General features: G+C 33.6%; 8 long non-coding RNA genes across 8 annotated transcripts in view; 6 read left to right on the forward strand and 2 right to left on the reverse strand.

The window, feature by feature from the left end:
- Nucleotides 1–24,789, reverse strand: part of LOC118681431 (uncharacterized) — a 175,657-nt gene that overhangs the window by 6,750 nt on the left and 144,118 nt on the right. The window lies entirely within an intron of this gene.
- LOC106616304 (uncharacterized) lies at nt 1,951–2,596 on the forward strand. The gene is made up of 2 exons (XR_001330671.3): nt 1,951–2,148; nt 2,238–2,596. It is a non-coding gene; the product is annotated as an uncharacterized lncRNA (long non-coding RNA).
- LOC106616307 (uncharacterized) lies at nt 5,936–6,617 on the reverse strand. Its single transcript, XR_001330674.3, has 2 exons — nt 6,426–6,617; nt 5,936–6,351 (listed from the first exon to the last, which is right to left on the reverse strand). It is a non-coding gene; the product is annotated as an uncharacterized lncRNA (long non-coding RNA).
- Nucleotides 7,248–7,861, forward strand: LOC118681433 (uncharacterized). The gene is made up of 2 exons (XR_004977128.2): nt 7,248–7,505; nt 7,570–7,861. It is a non-coding gene; the product is annotated as an uncharacterized lncRNA (long non-coding RNA).
- On the forward strand, nt 8,976–10,165 carry LOC106616306 (uncharacterized). The gene is made up of 3 exons (XR_001330673.3): nt 8,976–9,132; nt 9,219–9,829; nt 9,929–10,165. It is a non-coding gene; the product is annotated as an uncharacterized lncRNA (long non-coding RNA).
- LOC118681430 (uncharacterized) lies at nt 14,814–15,270 on the forward strand. The gene is made up of 2 exons (XR_004977124.2): nt 14,814–14,932; nt 15,009–15,270. It is a non-coding gene; the product is annotated as an uncharacterized lncRNA (long non-coding RNA).
- LOC138857541 (uncharacterized) lies at nt 16,345–17,065 on the forward strand. Its single transcript, XR_011396644.1, has 2 exons — nt 16,345–16,655; nt 16,728–17,065. It is a non-coding gene; the product is annotated as an uncharacterized lncRNA (long non-coding RNA).
- LOC138857404 (uncharacterized) lies at nt 18,506–19,010 on the forward strand. The gene is made up of 2 exons (XR_011396463.1): nt 18,506–18,590; nt 18,734–19,010. It is a non-coding gene; the product is annotated as an uncharacterized lncRNA (long non-coding RNA).

Here is a 24,789-nt window from a genome sequence, read left to right on the forward strand (position 1 = left end):
TAATAGATAAATTCTACAACCAATTTTTGTGCGTTGCTTGAAAAATAGAAAAAGGATAACAATAAAACAATGACTAAGTGGCCGCGATTTTAGTTTTGCGGTGGCTCAGGTCGTAAGCGTGAAGGAGTTAAGTCATTCTGAATACGAACGCTAACGTTCAAATCCTGTAAATCATAAATCTTGTTTCTATTTTTCTTTTATGTTATTATTTGATATTTTAGCTGATCTAAATTCAGCTACTTAAATATTATATTTTACTCACTGAAATATAATAATTAGAATATTTCAGGAAAATATGTTCATAAACATATGAAGTTTATTGAATATTCCCTTATTATGCGTATTTACACAAATGTGATAATCACACATTCATTCTTAAATACACGTACGCTTGCAGTTTTTCACAGTGCTATCATAGCCATACAGCCGATGGTGCTTCATAGCCATACAAAGCTTTTAGTTCATCGATGCACTCGTGTCGTGATAATCCACGTCGAAAGTTGTGAAAAATGATCGCACGAAAATGTTCACGAGTTAATTCCATTTTTTGGCCGACAAAACGTTCTGAGTGATGTTATGCTAAAAAATGTCAAACTTTCCAATGGAAATGTCAGATTGCACCTGGCAACACTTAGTGTTGCCTAGGCCAGCCAGCTATATAGCAGCCCGTATTATAATATAATATTACGTAAATAAGCCCTAAGATATCAGTATTTCTCTATACAAATTAAACAATATAATAATATGATATAAATCCTCCGTTGAGACGCTTCTGTTCATGTTGGCATGCCATGGAAGTAACGGCGAGTTCCCGCAGAGACGGGGCGGAGCAAAAAAATTGAGTTCTGACAAAACCTTGAAAAAATCCAAATTACAACTTTGCCGACAAACATACATACATACATACGAGCTCGCATACATATTGACGCCGAATTTTGCGCAGCGTCGCAGAGTTGATAAAATTTGTTTGAATCGACAATTTTGTGACAATGTCAGTCGACTATGTTGGCGCGTTTGTCGTTTTTGCAGTGGTTTGCTATTGAAAGTTGACTTATGCTCTTTTGAAATACTACGACTACAGATTGGTGTGCATTTTCATAGCGTCGTATTTAGATAAAATGGGCTAAATCGAAAAACTATGAAATAATGGCAATAAGTAAACATATAAAAGTACTATATGCAGTGTGCTTAGAATATATAGAAGTAGTTAAATATTTCATATGAATGAAAATTTTATATAAATTTTATAATGCATAATATGAAATTAAAATAATATTTCAAATCGCTAAGAGGTCATGTTGCCAATTCTCCTTTTTGAAGGGAACGTCAGACAAATTCTTCAATTTCTGATTTTTAGCAAATGTTGTGAGGAAGCAGCTTGTGGGCAAGGATTTTCAGTGATACAAATTGTAAAATTGAAATTTTAATTTTAATGGTTTACATTTTAGCACAGCTAACATTTGCGCCTTCTCTATTTATTTACATTCTCTAGTGCTAGTCATCCAAATTTTTGTACCTGATCCAGATATTCGTTCCATTTAAATGCGAAAAATTGAAAATTTTCACCTGTTCCATACGAATAGCATTGGAATTATCATCCAAAAAGTATGCAATCTTGCCTGCTGATGCTAGGGACGCGTTCCACTGAAATTTTGCAAGCTTAAGCCAAAAAATCGGAATTTATACCAGGCACACATAGCCGACTAGTAGAAATATTGGCGATCAATTTCATTGAATAATTTCTCTATTTATGGACCGATCGTGGTTACGGACTCCATCGAAAGGGGACGCTTGGTGCAAGTATCCAATCATTTTGGACCTGATGATTTCAAAACAACTTTTTATTTTATTGTGTTGCGAGGTATACAAAATTCTTATTATAAGTACATTTAAGTCATTGTAGCTAAAAGATATATGAAATGTTATTCAAATTCAATAAGAATACAATTCATTATGGCGCAACTGTTTTAATTATTCAGATTTCGCCATTCAGTTGTTGAAGCAACTTACTTCCTTATATGAAGTATATATATTCCAAACTTTTAGTAGACAGTTCGTCATTGGACATTGAATCCATAAGAGAAAATATGCAGAATATTAAATTTTTGTTCGCTCTACTGTGCTTAATTGGGATAACTGCAGTTATAGGTAAAATTATTTTTTATGACAAGTATAATAATATTACATTTATTTCCTTAATAATTTGTCACTATATGTCTTTTATTAAACCTATGTAGCTAAACCTAGGTGCCAGCCGCGTACATTTAACGTTCTGGCTGGTCAAAGAATTTGTGAACGCCTATGTATTTCGGGACCAGGATCCATTGCAAGTACGCGTTGCGCCACAGCACGTGCTGCGACCAGTATCACACTCTGTCCGATGAATTGCTGTCGGCTGGGATCGGTTTGTCAATGGGTTTTCCAGTTTAGATGAATTCCGAGGGAGTAATGTTGACGAAAATAATTTTTGATTTAATCTTGTGGAAATTATTTCAATTCCTTAATTTGTTGTTGCAGACGCTTTTGTTCTTATTCAATGTAAAAGCCTTGTACTATCCTTTAAATATACTGTGCTGATTTTTTCTTGAAAATAATATTCCTTCATACATAAAAGTCATTTTAAATCAATTATCCGACTATTTTACATATTGGATCACATTTATCTGATCGCCAATAAAAATTGCTTATTTCTCAAGGTATTACTTATAGTAAAAATATGACTCGAAACAATAAAAAACAAGAAAAAACGTTAACGTCGGTTGCACCGAAGTTATAATACCCTTCACAGGTACAAAGGTTCCTTACAATAACTTGATTCAGATTTAATTTCGGGAATCGGCAATAAAAAATAAAATTTTTTTCCAAGCAGGCACTTTACTCCGATCGTTCAGTTCATATGATAGCTGTATGACATAGAGATCCGATATAAACAATTTCTTCGGGAATTATATTGTTGCCTTAAAAAATAACTAATGCCAAAATTTCGTAAAGATACTACGTCAAATAAAAAAGTTTCCCATACAAGGACTTGCTTCCGATTGTTCAGTTTGTATGGCAGCTTTATGCTATAGTGGTCCGATATCAGCCGTTCCGACAAATGAGCAGCTTCTTGGTGAGAAAAGGGCAGGTGCAAAATTTCAGATCGATAGCTTAAAAACTGAGGGATTAGTTTGCATATATACAGACGGACGGACAGACGGACATGGCTAAATCAACTCAATTCATCATGCTGATCATTTATGTATAGATTTTATAGGGCCTCCGACGTTTCCTTTTGGGTGTTACAAATTTCGTGGCAAACTTAATATACCCTGTTCAGGGTATAATTATATTTTCGTTATTTTTTTTTTTTAAATAAAATGTTTTCAAAGAAATCTGTTTTCATTTATTTAGCTTATTTATTACTATTTTTTTAGAAAGAGGCGACATTTATTTTGCGCGATTACATAATCGTATAGGTATACAGCGTCCTGCTTCGTTGCGCGCAAAACCTTCACGGCAATAACAGCCCGAGGGTGGCCTAACGTACACCTTGAGACATTCCGCATTTAAGTCACGACAGGTTCTTTCACAGTTCGGTCCGGGATTTAAGAAGATCTCATTCCGACTACCCGTACAACGGCGTGGTCCACCATTAGCTATAAATATAAGTTAGATGTAGTGTACTTAAATCTGCAAAAGTATCCAAGCAAATTCTATATAATCGATATAATAAGGAAAGATGGAATAGTACACTACCACAGCCGATAATGCTAAAGGAATTGCTTGTCGTTAATACACGTTTTGAAATTATATAAGAATAAGGTCAGCTCACTTCACGGTACTATAGACAACTCTAGTTTCAACAAATATACTGAAACGGATTATACTGTGTAGTATCTCGGTTATGTTGTAGCTCACTTCAAAATTGGTTGTCAGCGATTGATATCTTTAATAACCACCATATGACATATATAGTTCCTGTCCTACCGGCAGACTATATACAGTATGTAAATATAGATCAATATTTTAGATATCCTAACAAAATTATGAGAACATGTTCTGCATAGTACGAGTACAGTATAATTTGATACCTAAAATGTAAAAAATGGGACCCATTTTCTCCCAATTTCCATATGTTGGTTAATTTTTTTCCGGTCTGGGTGTTTTTCCTTTTGTTGGATATATGCATATTCGATCAGCACGTGGAATATCTTAGCAAAAATCCATTAGAAATCGATGTATACATTTCGACATCTTCAAATATTCCACGCACATTCATACTAATATACTGATAGAGTAACTAATATACGAGTTTGTCCGAAATCTTCATTACCTTTTACGACCGAAGTAATGCTCAATAAAGCAGCAAAAATTAGTATGATTTTAAATTTACACATTTTCGTAATAAACCGTTACTTCATATGAGAAAAAAATTATATCTGTTTAAACTTTTATAGTAATTTTATGGAAACATCTGACCTTATAGTATAATTTTCATTGAATTTTTGGGGAATTAATTGTATTGGGGTCAAGTTAACAACAAAATGTAATTTTTTTTGTTTGTTTTTGAAACATCTTGCTTTAAATATATTGACAGTATTAATAAAGTGAACAATCAAAATTATTGAAATCAAAAGTCGGTTCAGAATCGGACTTTAAGGTGGATGCGTAATAACTACTTAACTAAACTCCTGGAGCTTGTGGCGAGTCACTATCCAGGCGTTGTCCTGATGGAACACAATTTCTCTCCTATGGCTGAGAAAAAGCTGGCCGCTTCTGAACGGTTGCTTTTGTCGTTGTTATATTATGGTTGGACTCGACGATTTCCATTGGTTTATCGATATTTTCGTTAATTGACCTTTCAGAGCGTGGTGAATCTTTGACACCAAAATTACCGAAATGGAATCGATGACTATAAACACTATTCACATATTCAGGCGATTGGTTTGCGATTTCGCCTTTTGGAAGTAGCACTGAAAATCAATGGCGCATTTTATTTTTTCTGGTGGCGTTAAGCAATCAAAAAACGGTCTAAGAAGTTTTTTTAGTACGAAATTTTATCTTTCTAACACCATAAAACGTAATTCAATCGCACTTATTGTATATTACGCAAAACACAGATTATTAAAGTCGTCTATTGGATAAACAATAAATTTATCTTTACTAGACTTTTTTTATTTTTGAATACATACGAGTATATCAGTTTTCTTTTGAGTATATTTTAATGAAAGATTGAAGATTTTTCACAACCAACTAATTGTGATTTATTAGAGCAACAATTTTATAAAAGACCTAAGTGAATGAAGATCATTTATTTATCGATTCAAAAAGTCCATTATACGAAACTGATTTAACTTTACGTAGCTATGTGCGAATTTTGGATCACTGAAACAATTATACGACTGTGAAAAATATCAAAGAAGCTTCCTCATTATCAGTCCATATATGAAGGGCCTTTTTAATACTACGTACAATTGCCAAGCTACATATATTGATGTATTTTCCCACACCCACATATCCTCAATAGTTTGATAGAATCGATCGTTTTAAAAGGGGTGTTCTACTCTCGATATTCTAAAAATTCGATTTTTTTTTTCATATTTATATATCTAAACTAGAAATTCGAAAATATCTACTTAAAATAATTTTTACAAATCCAATTTATTTATAAGTTATAGCTGTTTTATAATTGTGGTAACTCAGTCTTAACGAAAACTAAAAATTTCTTATTTATAATATTTTTTTAAAAATCTCGAAAAAGTTAAAAACTAATAAAAGCCCTTAAGGAAGAATTCGTCTTTTAGCATATTTTTGAAATGTCTACAAAGCAGGGATCTTGACAACAAGGATGCAGCTTTTTCCAATATACCCAAGTGTTAATAACTTTATCAAAGTTTATTTTTTGGTTAAAATTTATTTTGTTTACTCTTGAAATATGAATACACTATACAAATTATGAAAATGATAGTAAAAATATTCATTGCTTTTTTATTAATTGCCAAAAAAACGCTCGAAATTCGGGCTACTAGCGTTATTAATGTATTTATCTTTACTGGACCTTATACGAGTACTCGCATATCCGTATCCATCACAGTCAACAGAGAGTTTGAAATTGAGGAATACTTTTTTATATTTTCTGTCACAGCTAAATTACTTGAAATTTTCTAATAACTTTTTGTTGTCCCCCTCATACTTTGTTCGGTAGATGACAGGAATTGGCCATGCGACAGCAAGTCGGCGGACAGAGCGCAATAATTTGGCCAGCTCTTGCTGTAGCACAAACAATGGATTGGCCACGGATCGGAATGCAGGATCGTTGACAAACTCTTCGAGTTGTAGTTATTCTAACTGACACCATGCGACAGTAACCTAAAAAAAAGCTTTATGTAGAGAAATATTCGATATAAAATTGTAAAGGTTATATGAAAATATGGAACGCTTACCGAAAGCGGTGGCAGCCAAGCAAAATAACAACATATAAGCGAGTAATTTCATGCTGCGATCGAATAAGTTGAAAATAAATAGTGAAATAATAATGTTAAATATATTTATTAGCGTATTTATAGGGATTTTTTAGTTGAATTCTACAGATTTGTGTTGTTCGAAGATGTTTTTCATTTTTAATTTAATTCATGGAAAACATAAATACTATTTTATAAGAACCCGTAACAAAATAAAATGTATTTAAAGCTTTAGGACAATTCTTCAGCGTATTTATTGTTGTATTTTATTGATATTTATATAATTGTTGTTCTTTCTGGCCTTTCCTTTAAACAGATGTTTCTGTTACAAATGTTTCTTGTTGGCGCTGAATTATGGTAAACAACAACGATTAATGCAATAACCGTATCATAAGGCTTGATATTATTTCAACCATAAAACAGTGAGTGAAAAAAGTTCTTTAAAATAAAATCTGAATCGTATGGTAATATTATTTTCCCGATTTCGAATGGAAATCCTTGAGTCACAGAAATTATTAATTAGAAATTATCAGTATAAAAGCTTTAAAGCCAGATAAGTAAGTAAAACCTTGCGACCATGATATAAGCCTATAGATTACATATGAATATTCAAGTGTATTTAGTCGAAGAACCGTCTTTTTTTATATTGAACATATGTGCGATCTTTCGAAAGATCCTACAAGTATATTGAATATCGGACCTATAGTACTCCGTACATAGACTAAAATATATATTAATTATGGAAATTTCGTTCAATGAAGGCGGATTGTAATTCTACAATGTTTTTCTGTAAGAATTCTATAAAGTGGTACTGAAACCAATTAAATAACAGTTATCAGTCATACTTTTTTTTTGCATTGTAATAAATTAAATCTTATGTAAATATATATGTACTATTCCAGCTGCCGAAGTTCCGCCTATATAAGCACCAACATTTGTCCCAATAATTTCAGTGAATAATCCACCATTAAAACCATTAAGACTAGTACTACTTTAAAATAATGGCAAAATTTTTCAATATAATGTGGCTGATATGGATTCTCAGTTTGACCACAGCGCAAGGTAAGCAATCTTCTTTGCAATAGAATAAGCATAATCTTTTCTAAAACATTACATTTTGTTTTAGCTCAAACCCGTGTGTGCCAAAGAATAGCAATTAATGCCCGTGCTGGTCAAAGGCTTTGCGAGCGCCAATGCCCTCCAAACCGTTTGCGTTTCTTATGCGCCACTGTACGTATAGTGCAAACAATAAGGTTATGCCCACCAAGTTGTTGTCGCATCGGCGACGGTTGTCGTACATTTTAATGATTACATTTCCGGAAATATACTGTTAATAAGCAAATTGTAAGAAGGTTGTAAAATTAAGATACCTTCGTATCTATAGAAAGAATTTAAATACAATAATTGATAAAAAGAAATGGAATATCTTTTACACTTGAAAAATCAAATCGGATTTTGTGAGCTTTGTATGCTTTTTTGGGTGCCAAGAGCTGAAGGAAATTCGTTGGATTAGATCCTGTACATCGAAAACAGTTTTAGAAAAGTCGTCATACATATAGCCAAATGCTGTTGTAGGGTATATAAAATAAATTAAAATATATATGTATATACATATATACTCAAAATAACCAGGTTCTAGTGAGGCACCTAAAAGGGTAAATATAAGGCTTTTACTGTAGTGTCACCAGAGTAATCTTTTAGTCGAAACATAATCGATTTCTCTTTTGAAAAAAGTTAAAAATTTGTGTTTCAAATGATCCTAAATAGTCTGGAGACATTGCAGGTAAATAAACCTAAATATGGGTTCTTTCCATGTATCTCAAACTAATATAGTGCATTCCACTCTTAACACGTTAATCAACGAACTTTTTTCAAATTTAATTTTGAACGCTACAAGTGGCCCCAAGGACATATTTACTTCAGTATTCACAATTCGGTTCATACCGCTCATATCGTTCCACTATACTCGTAGCATATAGCTAACCTTCTTGTATGAAAGACTTTTTATTTGACAAGAGCTCTTCACGAAATTGGAAAGGGATTATTACTCAAGGCAGCGTTACAATCTTCGAAGAAATTGTTCAGATCGGCATCCTATAGCATATAGCTGCTATTCAAGCTGACGATTAAAATCAATATCTTTTTATACCCTTCTATGCTATAAAGAATGCACCTGTGACGCGTATTATAACTCCGGTAAAGCCAAAGTAAACGTTTTTTCTTGTTTTGAGGTTACTTGTACAACATTAATTTTTAAAGAAAATGGCCAAAGGTGTTAAAGCATGTATTTCAATGATCAAAACGAACACAAAATATACCTGCAAACATATTTAGGAAACATGATATAAAAGACAGCAAGCACGAAAATCAATCAAATAATCGTCATAAAGACTTAGATCCACCAATTTTTCACAGTGGTGTTAAACTGAGGGTGCACTCCGGTAACAAGAACATTTTATACATACTCTTATATAGCGAATGGGTTCATCTATTATTGAAGGATTACAATTTAAATTTACCAACACAAACCAACAGAATCAATATGATTTTTTTAAAGAAGAGATTACAGTATAAATAGCACAAGTGAAAGGCTTAACAGAGTCATTACGAAATACGCTCGTTACAGTTAAGATGCCGAAATTTTGTTTACTTTTATTATTGAGTATACTCAGCTTGGCAGTTATACAAGGTAAATGTGTGGAATAAAAACATATTCCATTGAAATTTTGACACCATAAACATAGTTGTGAATAATGAATGTCATTCTTTTACAAGTACCTATAGTTGCAGCTAAATATGCAGGATGCAGGCCGACCACTTTAACACTGCGGCGTGGACAGCAAGTTTGTCACCGAATTTGTGTGAAAGAAGGTGTGCGAAATCAGTGCAATAGAATGAAAATATTCTCTCGAGTTAGCGTATGCCCATTGGGTTGCTGTCAACTTGGCGATAGTTGTGTGTCGCTCATAAGTCGAAAGTTTTGAAATAATATGCCGTTCTGTAAATTTGTTTAGTGTATAAATATTTTGTGTGAGTTCCTTTGTAGTATCTCTCAAACAAGGAAGATGAATAAAATGTTTTTAAAATTTTTGAACAGAAACACTATGTATATTTGAGATGAAATTTTACTTTTAACCCGCTATTTTGGGAACACAACCTGGCCTGGCTGGACAAACTGCTGTCATTATCATTTTGTCATTTTGTTCTCATTGTGTCAACGACCAGCAGAATCAATACGATTTTTTAATTGAAAACACAGATTACTGCATAAAAAGCTCAACTGAAAAGCTTAACAGAGTCATTACGAATTACGTTCATGACAGTTAAAATGTCGTAAATTTGTTTACTTTTATTATAGAGTATACTCAACTTGGCAGTTATACAAGGTAAATGGGCAGAAGAAAACATATTTCGTTGTAATCTTGATTCTCCAGCAATCTTCAACACAGTTGTGAATAATGTAATTCATGTACAAATATTTACAGCTCAAAATGCCAGCTCAACCTTTTACACTGCGAACGGGACAGCGAAATTGTTACCGAATTAGTGTAGGAGATGGTGTACAGAATAATAAGAAAATATTGTACATTCGAATGAGTGTATGTTCATTGAGTTGCTGTAAACTTGGCAAAAGGTGTGTGCCTCTCAGAGGTCGGACATTTTGAGAGAATCATCCGTTCTTTGAACTTGTTTAAAATATATGTTATTTGGCGAGCTCATTTTTAGTATCTCTAAAATAAGAAAGCATAATAAATTTGGTATAAATTATTTAACAGAAATATTATTATATTAAAAGTAATAGTGTACAAGTAGTTTGGAGTTCCGCTTGACATAAACGATTCACACTTGACAGCCAAGGTCAAACGTCCAAGGGTATTTCTGAGTTTTCTTAGTAACTGAATTGAAAATCTTTTGAGGCAATTTTATTGAAATATTGAAGATTTTTCTGAATCTACCAAATGCGATTTACTAGAACAAAAATTTTACAAAAGACATAAGTGAAATAAGATCATTTATCTATCGATTCAAAAATTCGATTGTCTTTATATATCTATGTACGAATTTTAGATCACTGAAAAATTTATACGACTGTGAATAATAGCAAGAAGCAACACCATTATCAAGTCTATATGGGAAAGGACCTTTAATACTACTTAAATCCCTTTCTCGACTATAAACCAAACTTATAGTCTGCTTCTAAAGACCAACGTATTGAACTTTGCTATTCTAGCTATTACTTTTGTAAAGTCCATTGTTGAAATGAGCAGAAACCAGTTGGAATACTTTCTGAGCGAGAAAATTTGTATTGATTTAAACAACTTACCCAGGCAATCGCAGCTTTTGTCTTTAAAACTGCCAAGCTTCATATGTTGATGTATTTTCCCAGACCCACATATTCTCAATAGTTTGATAGAATCGATCGCCTTACAAGGGGTATTCTCTCTCTCTCTCGAAATTTGAAAAAACCGAACTCTTGTTTTTCTTTGATATTTCGATATCTAAACTAGAAATTCGAAAATATCAACCTAAAAGAGTTTCTAAAAATTCCAATTATTAAGTTATAGCTGTTTAAGGGTTGTGGCAACTCGGCCGGTTTAGTCTTAACAAAAACTGAAAATGTCTAATTTATAATAGTTTTTAAAAAACTCGATAAAGTAAAAAAAAATAAATAAAAACCTTTAATGAAGAATTCGTCGTTTAGCAAATTTTGGAAATATTCACAAGGGCAGGGATCGTGGCGACAAATACGCAGCCTTTTCCCTCTCTCCTCTATGAAAATTTATTTTTGGGTTTCTGAAATTTTATTTGTGTACTTTTAAAATGTGAATAAACAAATAATGAAAAATTATAACAGTAACAATATCAATTGCCAAACAACGTTCAAGATTCGGGCTTCTGGACTGGAAAACTTCTTTAAGCGTCGCGTTATTAGCACGGGCGCAAGGGAGTGCGCAATATTTTCGGTGTGACGTTTTTTCATTCTTGGGAACTGCTAGCTTCAGCAAAAATGAGGCTAGAGTTTAAAACCAAGTTGGACCTGGGCATAGTTATGCTATTTAATAGTAAACTAAAACGAGTGGTAATTAAAAAGGATGTCTTTTAAGAGGAAGTGTCTCTGATAGTATTCGAGAGTAGAGTTTAAAGAAGGATTTTGCAATTTCCTTCCAGGAAATACACATTTGAGATTTCCTTTAACTTCTTATTATGGTTATATATAAAATATGTATGTATTATATTTACACTTTTATAAAGCAATAATAAGTCAATGTTTACGAGAGTATAGTCTACAATATATACATATTTTATTAATTTTTGTAGTTAAAACAAAAAATATCTTATCCATGTTTCCACTGATGGCGACACTTTCTTTTTCATCGCTGCAATAAAAATTCATTTAGTCGTATCAAATTTGCATAATATTTACACAATTGGTGCCTGAAATCTGAAATATATAATGAAATGAGAACAATTACCCAAACGTTTTATTAAGAGAAATATATTACTGTAAAAATATTTAAATTAACCGTATAATTATAAAATTAATCTTTTTTGTATAAAACGCAATGCGGAAACTTGAATATAGTGTATTGGAGTCACACACTTCTCAGACTTTCACTTAATATTGTCAAAAATGACAAAATATTTACTGTTTATTTTAGGCTTTACTGCTATCGACATCATATATAATCGCAAATAACTATATTTAGCACAAATCCCGAATTGCACGCCCCTAATCATTCCTTTGTGTCGAAGTCAACGCTACTGCCAACTGAATTGTCCACCAAGATTGCCTCGCTTTCTTTGTGTAACTGCCACGAAGGACATTCGATTACCAGTCTGTCCACATGGCTGTTGCCGTTCTGGTAACATATGTGTTCCAGTGAAAGGACCTGGGTAAACGATGTTTAGCTCAGTTATTGAATTATTTCATTATCACAGAAATATTTGCGGTTAAAACGAATAAAAATATATTTGGCAGCAATTCAAGCTGATTTAAAATTATGAATATTAGTGTATTAACTATTTCCGGTTTCAGTATGAACTTTGTGTACTATATACTTAAAAGCTTTGCTCGTTGTAACTTTTACTTTGAAAGCTGTAAGCTTATTAATGTAATATGTTGAAAAGCTTACTTGTATAATTCTTTCCGTTTGTATATAATATATACAGCGTCTACCAACAGGGATGACGTGATTTTGAAAGCTTGTGGCAGCCATGGTTGTTTACGGATTTGTGTGATTTTGTCAGTGTGTTTAGTAAGATTTGCCATTTCATCAAATCACGTTTTACTTTGGTACAACACTTGGAAATTGTCCAAGATTTTTACGCCAATTGACGGTCTCGAAAAAAGCGCTCATCGATTCAAAATCATATTCTCAGATGAGGCATGTTTCTGTCAAGCAAAATTGTCGCTTTGGAGTGAGTCAAATCCTTGTGTGGTTCAAGAAACGCCATTGCAACCCAAAAAATTTACCGTTTGGTACAAATTGTGGTATACTTGTAGACGCATCATCGGTCCTTATTTATTTCGAAATGATAAATAGCGAGCATTATGACACGATGTTGACCGATTTTTTTCCCCGGTACTTGTAGAAATCGACGCGGACGATCTCTATTGCACACAAGACGGTGCGCTGCTCATGTTTCTCGCCTAAACGTTTACACAATGCGTGCAAGGTTTGGCGACTCATTAATTTTGAGAAATGGCCGAGTCAAATGGCCGCCAAGATCATGCGATTTAACGCCATTAGATTATTCGTTATTAAATCAAAGCTTTACGCTAATGAACCAGTAACGCTCGAGGAGCTCGAAGACAGCATTCAGGGCACTATAGCCGAAATTTTAGCCGATATGCTGCACCATCATCATCGAAAATTGGCGTAAACGAATGGAGATATCCACAGGGAGCCGAGGTGGACATTTGGCCGACATTTTGTTCAAATCATAAATGGCATAAAATTATCTGCTTAACAAAAAAAAAACGGAATACATTTTGGTCCAATTTGAGTGTTCTGTTTTATTTTAACGTCGTTCTTGTAGGTAGACTCTGTATATACATACATGTATATAAATACATATATACTATCTCATTAGCTTTTTTCCATTTATGGTGTTATCTGAGATGATGGAAGAAGTTTTAAGCTGTCTCAGAACAGCTGTTATATTTTGTGAGAAACTTTTTGAGGTCGGAAATACATTCAGAGGTCTGGTAATATCTACCGAAGTACCTCGGAGGATATTAAAAAGTACTTCTGAAGATGGTCGAAAGTTAGAATAATGAGAATAATGAATAATGAATGAGAATAATGAGAAAATATCGTAGACAGTCTCGACTCTCAATAGGCAAAGTTACTTTTTGTTTGTTTTCCATTTTTAATGTGCAAAGCCTTATTTTGCAATACTTCGTTTCTTTTAGAGAATTCAATCGATGTGTTGTCTTAAAAGTAAGAGTGAATTGTTTCTAATCTTGAACATACATACATAGGTTTACATACATTTATTCAAAACATTTCTTCTAGCCAATTATATATACCTCGTAAAATGTTCTATCAAATAATAATAAAGGGGCTAAATCATTTTGATTTCACAATTTACATTGGAATGGCAGTGGCGCTATCTGTCGAAAATTGGTCGTACCAACTCAGAAACCTTCTTTGGCTCATGCCCAACAATTTTGCTAAAGTTCATCACATGATCAAATGTATAGTGTACGAATCTATAAAGGACATATAGGCAAACATTAATATTTACCTATATACATATATAGATATAGATTCGAAACGGATAGAACTCTGTTACTATTATTCCCATTCCGGCTGATTTCAAATGACTGGAATTATATGTTTTCTAAAAGTCGGAATCAGAAAAATATTAGGAATCAAAATCTTCGATTTATTTTTACGGAAAACAGACTTCGGGTGCAAAACAAATGGAATATGAAAAATCTTAACAACTTATTGTTTCAAATTTCAGTATTTTAATAATTTTTGGAAAGATCACTTTTAAGGTGCGAAATATAGGTATAGTTGCTTACAAAATCTATTCTGTGTTAGTTGTTTAGAGTTTAGATGAAATCGCATGCGATTTCGCGACACCAACTTAATCAAGTTCAGGTTAACTAGTGTAGCGTTATAAATATATATTTTGAAGTCTAGTACTATAAAATCTGACTTATTATTTCTACAAAAATATCAAAATTATTGTTCTCCAATATATGAATTTCTATTGTATTATTAAAACCATCAATGACCCACAAACAACTAGATGACCTACTAAAAGTTATTGTTTCTAAAGTATTATGCATATAATAAAGCTGAGTGATACGAAATAACTTCTGCTGCCTACTACTACTGTTTGTATGCATTTTACATGTTTTTAAACTCAGTACTTGTTCGGACTTCGAAAGGTAGTAACTGAATATTTAAAAATGTTTAAGAAATTTTACGCGGCTTTACTAATTATCGCTATCTTCAGTGCTGTTACTAAAGGTAAATCAATGAATTTTTCAAAATTTATATTTGTACATAGATATATATACCTATATATATTTAAATCGATTTGTAGCGCAACTACCAAATTGCGAGCCTGTTCTTACTGTCATAACTAGAGGCCAAAATGTCTGCCAACGCAATTGTGCACCAAGACAACCGGCAAATGACTGCTATAGATCCATAGGTGTTCTAACTATTCGGTTATGTCCCCCGCTCTGCTGTCGGGATGCTAATAATCAATGCGTTGTCGCAATAAGAATTGGCAAATAAAGCCCAACTAAGTAAAATGTATAATTGCCGTATAATAATATAAAACACTGATCTGACAAATGATATTCCTTTTAGTTTTATTTCAATGGCAACACCAGTCAGATGTTCATGCGAGACCTGTATTTTGGATGATATACTATATTAAGCTTAAATGTGTTGTTCTTTCAATTTCAACCATAGTTGGAATAATCAAGATCGATGCTGAAGATACAGTGAAATACAGACCACTGGAATCCAATTCATTCTGAGAAGCTGTGATAGACATTTACGAGTATAATACAAATATGGGACTTAATTTTTCGCATAAAAACGGATTATAACTTGCCAGTTATCTGTGAGAGCGGACACTCCTCAGCAAGTTGTGTCACATATCTGATATAGGAATGGCTTTCAGGGAGTTTTCCTAACTTTTTAGAGGATATTTTTAATTCGCCTCTATTTTTGGAATGTCATTAAATGGACGAGAGAGCTTGGAACATATTTAGTACATCGAGCCTTAAGCGTCATTTATCTCACAAGAGTGGCGCGATAAGTACAAGTATTTACTCTCACCGTCTGATTGGGCTGCTATCGTAGGAAACATTAATTATGGAATCACACTCGTAGTTTTGGAAATGGAAAAAGAGCTACACATATCGATGGGTGTGGCAATAAATGTCTGATCTTCGCCAGGCGAAGCTGTTTCTGAGAGATTTCAATGCAAAACGCTTCAATCATTAATCCAATAGATTTACTAAGAATTTACATTTTATAAGGTTCAATGAAGTGTTTTGATAGAGGCCACATTAGGAATAAACTATAGGGTATAGTGCATTCCTCAACCCTCAATCCAAGCTAATGTCGTTGGGTGATTAAAAAAAGTAACCAGCTAATAAGAGAGTATGTTGAGTGCTTTACTTTCGTAGACTTAGTTCATACCGACCGCATCTCACAATGATAATAAGTACCTGCAATTAATAAAAATGGCGGAAACAATGAGAAGAGCTATGAGCTATGAGATACTCTATGAATCGTGCTTGCTTATGACCATATAAAACCACTGGCCGTTTACTGCTCTCTCCTCGTGTGTACTATGGAAAATTCTTACCCTCAAAGCCTACATTTAATATTAGTAATGCAACGTTAGTAAAAGCTGCGTGTGGTGAAAAGCTTGGTCACTGGTGAGTATATGCGGCGTTTAAAATAAACAAACAATATCAATACCGGTTAAAATAAACCTTTTGAGAGCAACTGGAAAAGCACGTGTGATATTTGTAAGATTTTTATATGTGGTTCATCAACCGACTTTACAAAATTAAAAATGGCAAGCTAAGTATATATGCAAGTGTTTTATCAAATCAAATGCCAGTGTATATTGTGTGTCAGCCCAATTTATAACGATCACTTAAAATGTTGAAATTTATTTACACAGCTTTGGCATTTTTTTCGATTTTCTTCGCTGTTGCAAATGGTGATAAAGAATTAAAATAATAGTTAATCCGGTATATATGCTAACGTATTTATTATTCATGGTGTCTTTTAGCGCAAGCTTTGGTCTGTTCACCGTTAGATATGCAGGTGAATAAGTTTGAAACTGTCTGCGAGCCCAATTGTGCACCGAGAGAACCGGCAAGAACGTGCTTTGTACCATCAAGACCAGCTACGATCGCTATGTGCCCGCCACTCTGTTGTCGGGATAGTAATGGCGAATGCGTGGCAACTGTGAGAATTGGTTGACTGGGAGCATTGTCGAAACATTACACCGAACTGAATGTGACAAGTATTAATGAAAGATAAAGAAGTATATTCATAATTGGTGTATTTATTAAAAAAATAAAAAAACTATGTTTTTCAAAATGTTTCTAACGCATTTAATGACAAGTTCAGTAAGAGTTTTGAATCTGATGGATGAAAATTGACCGCTAAATTTAGCGATATTTTAGGCACGGACGTAATTCTACGGTTAAATAATTGGTTAGAAAACGGGATAACATCGTATGAAATTCTAAGAGACTATAATGGCTCTCTTTTTTTACCTTTTCATAAACTTCCCAGATTTCCTAATAAACCTTAACTAGCTTCTATAGTATTGATACTATCTTGTATAGAAAATAGGACATATTGAGCCTAGACCACAGAAAGTTTTTTTATCTGATCGTTATGGTATTCTCGTGTTCATAACTTTGGCGGCAAAGATCGGTTCAAAAGGTTCAAGTCAACTATTAAGAGATACAATAACCAAATTGCTGAAGGAAAAGTGGGGTTATTAGAAGAAATTTTTAATCTAGAATTATGCTTACAAATAACCTTTCACATAACTGGCAGAAGCGTTACAATTTGATAGTGCAGCATAGCATTTTATCAAATTTGACGCGGACTGGCTTATTGAAACTGCGTGAATCGATAAACATTTTTTTTCTGTCATGACTTCAAAAGTTTATTTGGCGATTTTTACCGCAGAAAAAATTAAACAATGAGCTTGCCGAAAATTTTATGTTTCCAATGGCATCACGGCTACAGAATAGTTCAAATGCTGCAGAAGTGTTTTGGGAAGTCTACTTCATCACGAATACAAGTATTTCAGTGTGACAAAGTATTTGGGTAAGGTTGTGAGCTCATCGAAAACTTCCCTAATCCGGGTCGTCCATCAACCTCTGTTAGTGACGATAACATTGGAAAAGTTAAGAAAACAGTACTTGAAAATAGTTGGTGTCAACATATGATCGATCTTATGGATCAACTCAAAACATTACCTGAATCTTTTGCAAAAACGACGTGGAGTATAAATCGCAAAAGAGATGCTAGATAACGTTGCTGTTGATCCTGAACTCATCATAGGCATCATTACTGCTGACCAGACGTTGAGACTGTCCAGCAATCTTCAATTGGATTATACATATGTTGACATGCTTCTATTGGCTTAGAAACTTATTTTGTAGGCGATAATAAAGATTTGTATTTGTATTAAAATACGTGAAAAGTGGTTTTTATTTTTGCCAGTCCGGGCCAATTTTGATCGCATTTAGCATATAAGTGATAAATATATGGGTTAGCTGCAATAAATGAATGGTAAAAGAACAGTCACATCAGTCAATTCAAAAATAAGAAGATGTACCAACAGAAGCAAGAGCGGACAAGCTCCCAGCCACAGATGGTTTGGATGCGAAAATATCTTTCAGATTTATCAATACGGAGAGTTTACAACAGTTGAATAATTACTTTCGGTTGAAAGGGCTTTGACTTTTATTCTATTTATTGAAAAATTACTTCCGCCTTATTTCAGGTATAAAAACCGAATTAAAAATTAAAATATTGACACTTAATCACCAATCACCACCCTTAAAGATGACGAAGTTTATCTCCGTAACTATAATTTTCTTGTTTTTAAGTACAGCTTTAGTTCAAGGTAGATAAAATTCAAGTAATTGAAATGGGAAAAAAAAACAAAAATTATAATTTTAAATATTTTACCAAATATTATAACTATTAAACTGTATATATATATATATATTTCTAAAAGCAATTATTCATTCTCTGTTGAAACGCAAGGAACTACAAATTGTCAAATTCAACAAACGGTATTCATACGGAAGGGTAATCGTGTCTGTATATTCTATTGCCCACCAAAAGGGGTCACTTGCATAACGGCTATTCGATCCATGCAAATACAACCTTGCATCCCCGGTTGTTGCCGCTCGGGCAATAAATGCATTCCCTTGAGGAAGGGTTAGTCATCGGCCTCAATGAAGGTAGAGGCGTAATAAAGAATGAAAAAATAAATAAATATTTTTTGAAATAAATAAATAAATTACTGAGTAATAAATAATATGTTTTATTGTATTATGTTTCGAATTTGAGTCTTTAAGGTGATTAGACTTTAAACGAAATAACTATACCCTAAATAAGGTATATTAAGTTTGCCACGAAGTTTGTAACACTCAGAAGGAAACCATATAAAAATATATTTAAATGAATCCTAAGATTGTCCAGCGTTCACTGGATAGGCCGTAAAAGATCAAAGGAATCGTCACCCACTTTGCAGTTTTCAGTTATTACTCCTTACACCCTTAAGGGTGTTTTTTAGACATGTGATTTTCAAGAAATGCATATAATTTAAAAGGCGGTATAGCTTTAAAAATGATTTTATCCAAGTGACCGTCGCGGCTGGCACGAGTATTTCCAACCGAGAGGCATAATTTTCGACCACTTTTTGCAGCAATTGAAGCCGTATGTCAGCAATAACGCGTCGAATATCCCAAAAAAAATAGTCCAGCGGTGTTAAATCATGCACTCTTGGAGGCTACGCCACAGGCCCACCAAAAGTTGTCTTCAATAAATTGGATGTTTCATTTTCTGTATGGCTTGTAGCGCCGTCTCCGTGGAACCAAAGGTCGTCCACTTCAACATCCTTCAATTCAGGCGAAAAAGTCATTTATCATGGCCATATAGCGATTCTTATTGATCCAACATTATCGTTGGATCGTTCATTTTTGATTAAATATGGACGAATGATTCCCTCTGCCCATAGAGTACACCAAACAGTGAATTTTTGAGAATGTAATTTATGATGCGATAATTTTGTTTATTTTTGTGTGGAATTCGGGATCGGTGATCATCTCATTATGGGCCCATTCACCGAATGTGGGACGCGCTTGACGGTCGTTCGGCTTCAATTCTTTCCCGAGTTGGATTATGTAAGCCGGCAAACCAAGATCCTTCTGCATAGATTGAATGGGCACAGCTCCAATTGTTGAGTGCGATGGCGGATGGCCTCATTTGGGTATTCTTCGATACTCTGTACACTATAAAGCGTCTTTGAGTAAGCGTATAATCCACTAGAGTAAACGTAGTGCGAAATCTATCCATGAAAGCTCGACTTACCGATTCTGTTGGGCGATTATATTGACCGAGTATCGGACGCAGCGCGCAGTGCCGAACCATAATTTTGGTAATACATTTCCACGATTTACAAACGTTGTTCCGTAGAAAGTCTATTCATTATGAAATGGCAAATTAAACTGAGTATAAATCAAATAACAGCTGTCAAAAAGATCAACTCCGAAAAAAAGTATTGCCTCATTGAAAACCACACGTTTACAAAAAACGTCCGTTATTACTTAGGACGAATGCTTTTTGGCATAGTCTTATAAAGTAAAGAGCCTACCACTTGAACACCCAAGATATATGACTAAGCAGACCGGAATGTCTTCGCTTAGCAAATATTGGGTAATTGCCCGATATTCTTTCTAAAGACTGTTGTATTTAGTAATTTGCGAACTAATGAAGCCAAAATATTAGTTTCATATTACATTAATTTTTCTCTATTTAATATTTTCCTCCCAAGAAGAACCGACCTAGGTGACAAAAACAATATATATATTTCATTGCATACTTTAATCTGCGACCCTAAAGGTTTTGAACTAGGAAATAGAGGTTTAAAAAAAAAACGAAGTGTTAATGAAAATGTGTGCACATGTATCAATGAACCAGGCGTAACTTTTTAAGAAATCAACTGTATACAAATTGACATAACTAAACAATAAATACTAAAAAGTTACAGGGAGTCTTGTTTAAAAAAGTCTTATGCCATGCCATTTCGGTTTCAATTAAGTATAAAAGGCCAGTTCCTCGTTTTTAGTCGACAGTGCAATTTCGATTTAACAATAATTAAGTATTAAATAAATTCGAGAAAATGACAAAATTCGTTTATGCAGCTGTAAGTTTACTACTGCTGGGTGTTGCTATAATTAAAGGTGAGAGTGATACACGTGGTATAGGTGCGCATATGCAGGGTCCATCAATAAAAGCAAACCAGACTTTGGTTTGGAATATTTAAATTATACATACGAGAATCTGTTGCATATGGAATACAAAATCGTTTCATGGATTTACGTGAAATAGAAGAAATTAAGAGGAGGATAGGTGTCAACAACTTTATGTTCTGGAAGTAATTGTGGCAGCTTATATTGATATTTTGTTAAGTAAATAGCAATGGTGACAAATTTTCTACCCCTAAAATACAAATTCTTTTAAAAATTTAGCAGGTTGTCAAAAGAAGATAAAATCAACGATGAAATAGCTTTTTTCCGATTTACGCTTCAAGTATTTATTCGGCGGTCGAGCTTTGGAGCATATCAACGAATTGCGAAGCTATACTTATAAACTTTATATATATGTCTCTTATATATATTTTTTTTTCATTTTATAAATTTTAAAATCAATTCTTATAATATCCATTAGTTTACTACTTCTTAAATATTTCCTACACAATGACTTAGCGTTCTGGTCAACGCATATGCTTACGTAACTGTAAACCACGATCAAGTGCATGTATAACGGCTGTAAGAACAATTAAAGTACAAACATGTTCACCAGGTTGTTGTCGATCGGTCAGTGAAAATTATTTTCTTTTATTAATTTTTAGCAAATGCTTGTATGATTCGGATATTTCTGACGAGTCCCGGTCAACGCATATGTGAATTGAAATGTCGTCCACCGGGACAAATGCCTGTTACGGAATGCTATACACCGACACGCGTTTATCGAGCAGTTGCTTGCCCCAGACATTGTTGTCGTTTGGAGGGACCCATATGTAGAGAGCGTTGAGTCTGTTTTATATACTCGTACAAATGTTCTAAATAACACCAGTTAAGAAAAAAAATAATGGTGTAATAATGTGATAAAAAATGTACAAAGATGTTCACCACCATCTTGAATTGAGAAAATATTTCATTTTAACGATTGCAATGAAAGTTAAAAATTTTTAGGTTTGTCGCGGTAACTCAATGAAATCTGTAAAGCTATTGATGGCATTGGGTGCTTGGTATTTTCACTAAAAAACGCATTAATTCATACTAATCGACCAACAAATAGTTTAGGAAGCAATATGTTTCTAAAGAAAATGTTAAAATAACCAGTAATATTTCGGATTAGAGGGGAAAATGCAATAACCTATTAATTCTAATCCCACTCTGACTTTTTTGTTGTAGTTTAAACATTATTTGATACTTCTCGATACCTCTGAGCAGCGATAATAGAAAACCAAATTATGATTTTGTCTTGAAACCAGGATCTGCGGTCACCTAATTTTACTAATGTTTAAAGTCGTCTTTTGTAGAAAAAAAAATCATAAACAGCAAAGTAACAAAGTTATAAAAATTAAAAATGGCAGAGAAGGAGGTTTGGCGAGAATGGTTTAGATCCTATCAATTGAATATATATAATATATATTACTTGTATAATATAAATATTTCATATATTCAGCATGAATGAAACTTGGGAAACCGTGGCTTATGCTACGGAAAGGGAAAGTATCAGGAAATTAGAGTAGTTTTCAAATGAAACCAGAAAAAACGTTAACTTCGGTTGGGCCGAAGCTATAATACCCTTCACAAATGCAAAATATTCCGTACATGAACTTGATTTTAATCGGTCAGTTTGTATCGCAGCGACTCGATCTGAACAATTAATTTGGAGATTATATAATTGCCTTAGGAAAAATTTTGTGAAAATATCTCGTCAACTAAAATTTGTTTCCATAGTAGCATTTTATTCCGATTGTTCAGTTTATATGGCAGTTATATGATATAGTGGTCTGATACCGACGGTAAAATAAAAAAATCTTGGGGAGAAAAGGACGTGTGCAAAATTTCAGATCGATATCTCAAAAACTGAGGGATTAGTTCGGGTATATACAGACAGACGGACATGGCTAAATCGACTCAGCTCGTCACGCTGATCATTTATATTTATATTTTATGGTGGCAAACTTAGCCACTATAACCTTGTTCAGGGTAAAACGACAGTGTAAAGTCCTTCTGTGTTTAGACGTGTTTTCAATGAGGAAATACTTTTTTCGGAGTCGGTCTTTTTGACAGCTAATACTTGACTTTTACTCAGTTTGATTTGCCATTTCATATTGAATAAACTTACTGCGGAACAACGTTTGTAAATCGTGCAAATTTATAACCAAAATAATGGTTCAGTTCAGGACGCATCGCACGCTGCACTCTGTTCAGCGGTGAAGCTCACTTCTGGTTGAATGGGTACGTTAGTAAACAAGATTTTCGCGTTTGGAGTGATGATACATACACAACCCATTCTTGAGACGCCGTTACATCCTCGGAAAGTCACTGTTTGGTGTGCTCTAAGGGCAAAGCGAATCCTTGGTCTATATTTCTTCAAAAATTAAGCCGGCCATAATGTTACAGTCAATAATTAATGACTTTTTCATGCCTGAATTGAAGGATGCTAATGTAGACGACCTTTGGTTCCAACAATACGGCGCTATACAGTCACTGAAAATATCAAATTATTCAAGACTGCCTTGTGAGCGTATTATCTATCGCGTGGCCGCGACGGTCACTTGGACAAAAGAAATTTTAAAACATAATAGAAAACCTTTATATTTATAATAAAGCTAAATCCTTGACAAACATTAAATTACATGCGTTTTATTTCCTCTTGAAAATCATATATCTAAAAAAAACATCCGTTAGAAGGCTTAACACAACGGTAAGTTCAGCAAAAGATTTCTGAAGAAAATACGGGATAATTAAAGTTGATGTAGGGACCAACATTCTACAAAGTGTCTGACAAATATGAAAATAGCTTTCTGTTCTGGCGTGTAGCTCATAATTTTCCGGGTAGAGGCCAAGAAGTCTCACAGTTGTAGTCGTAAAGTGCTTTGATAGCATTTCAAAATTTAAAGATTGTTGTAATATTTTTAAACGCTATTTAAAACGATTAAATTGATAGTAATTTAAAAAAGTATGTTCATATAATTTAGCTGATCCAATCTGTGCACCTCACAAATCACCATAAAGCTTTTGGTAAATAAAGCTTAAAGTAACGCAAGATAAAGAAAGCCGAAGAAAATGTCTGAAAAAATGATGAATCACTGAACAGTAACAAGCAAATCCAAATTAAGGGGAATAAAAGAGAAAGTGAAATAGCTGTGTTTAGCCGACGGAAATTCACGTCAACTTTGTAACAATTTTTTAAAAATATTTTTCTAAACGTCAAGAAAGTAAAAATAATACAGTTTCTTAGTGTAATTTTTTTTGTACAAAGTAAAATGAAAAAATTAAATCTTTACAAACTCCGTGTAGTCTCACCTGACTTAGACGCGCTTTGTATTTAAATTTGTGGGTGGGTATGTTGTCTTGTCATTGACGCCTGACTTGTGTAGATATTTTAAATCTCGGCAGGCGACTGCCGCCAAATAACGCAACACAGTGAAGAAAATAAAAATCTTTTGCAGCAAAGCTATAGAAAGCAAAGAAGCGTCGAAGGACTTTGCAAACTGAAAAAAACAAGAACGTGGCATCTTACGAAATCTAGCGGTGTAAGAAAATGAAATAAGAATCATCACAGGTAAGCAGCAATAAAAAGCTACCTTGAGTTGAGCAAAATGATTTATTTATTTTGAAATGCGTTTTTTGCTCTAAGCCAAGGTGGCGCAGCGAAATTCAATGGCAACAGTTGCCTCCACTCCTTTAGTCACTAAAATTGATTGCTAAAAAGTTGTTGTTTTTTCTAACCACATCACCAAAGCAAAGTAATATGAATCAGGTTAATTATTCAAGCGCGTTATCAGTGTGTGT

This window comes from Bactrocera oleae, chromosome 5 (assembly GCF_042242935.1).
Source record: "Bactrocera oleae isolate idBacOlea1 chromosome 5, idBacOlea1, whole genome shotgun sequence".
NCBI lineage: Eukaryota > Metazoa > Arthropoda > Insecta > Diptera > Tephritidae > Bactrocera > Bactrocera oleae.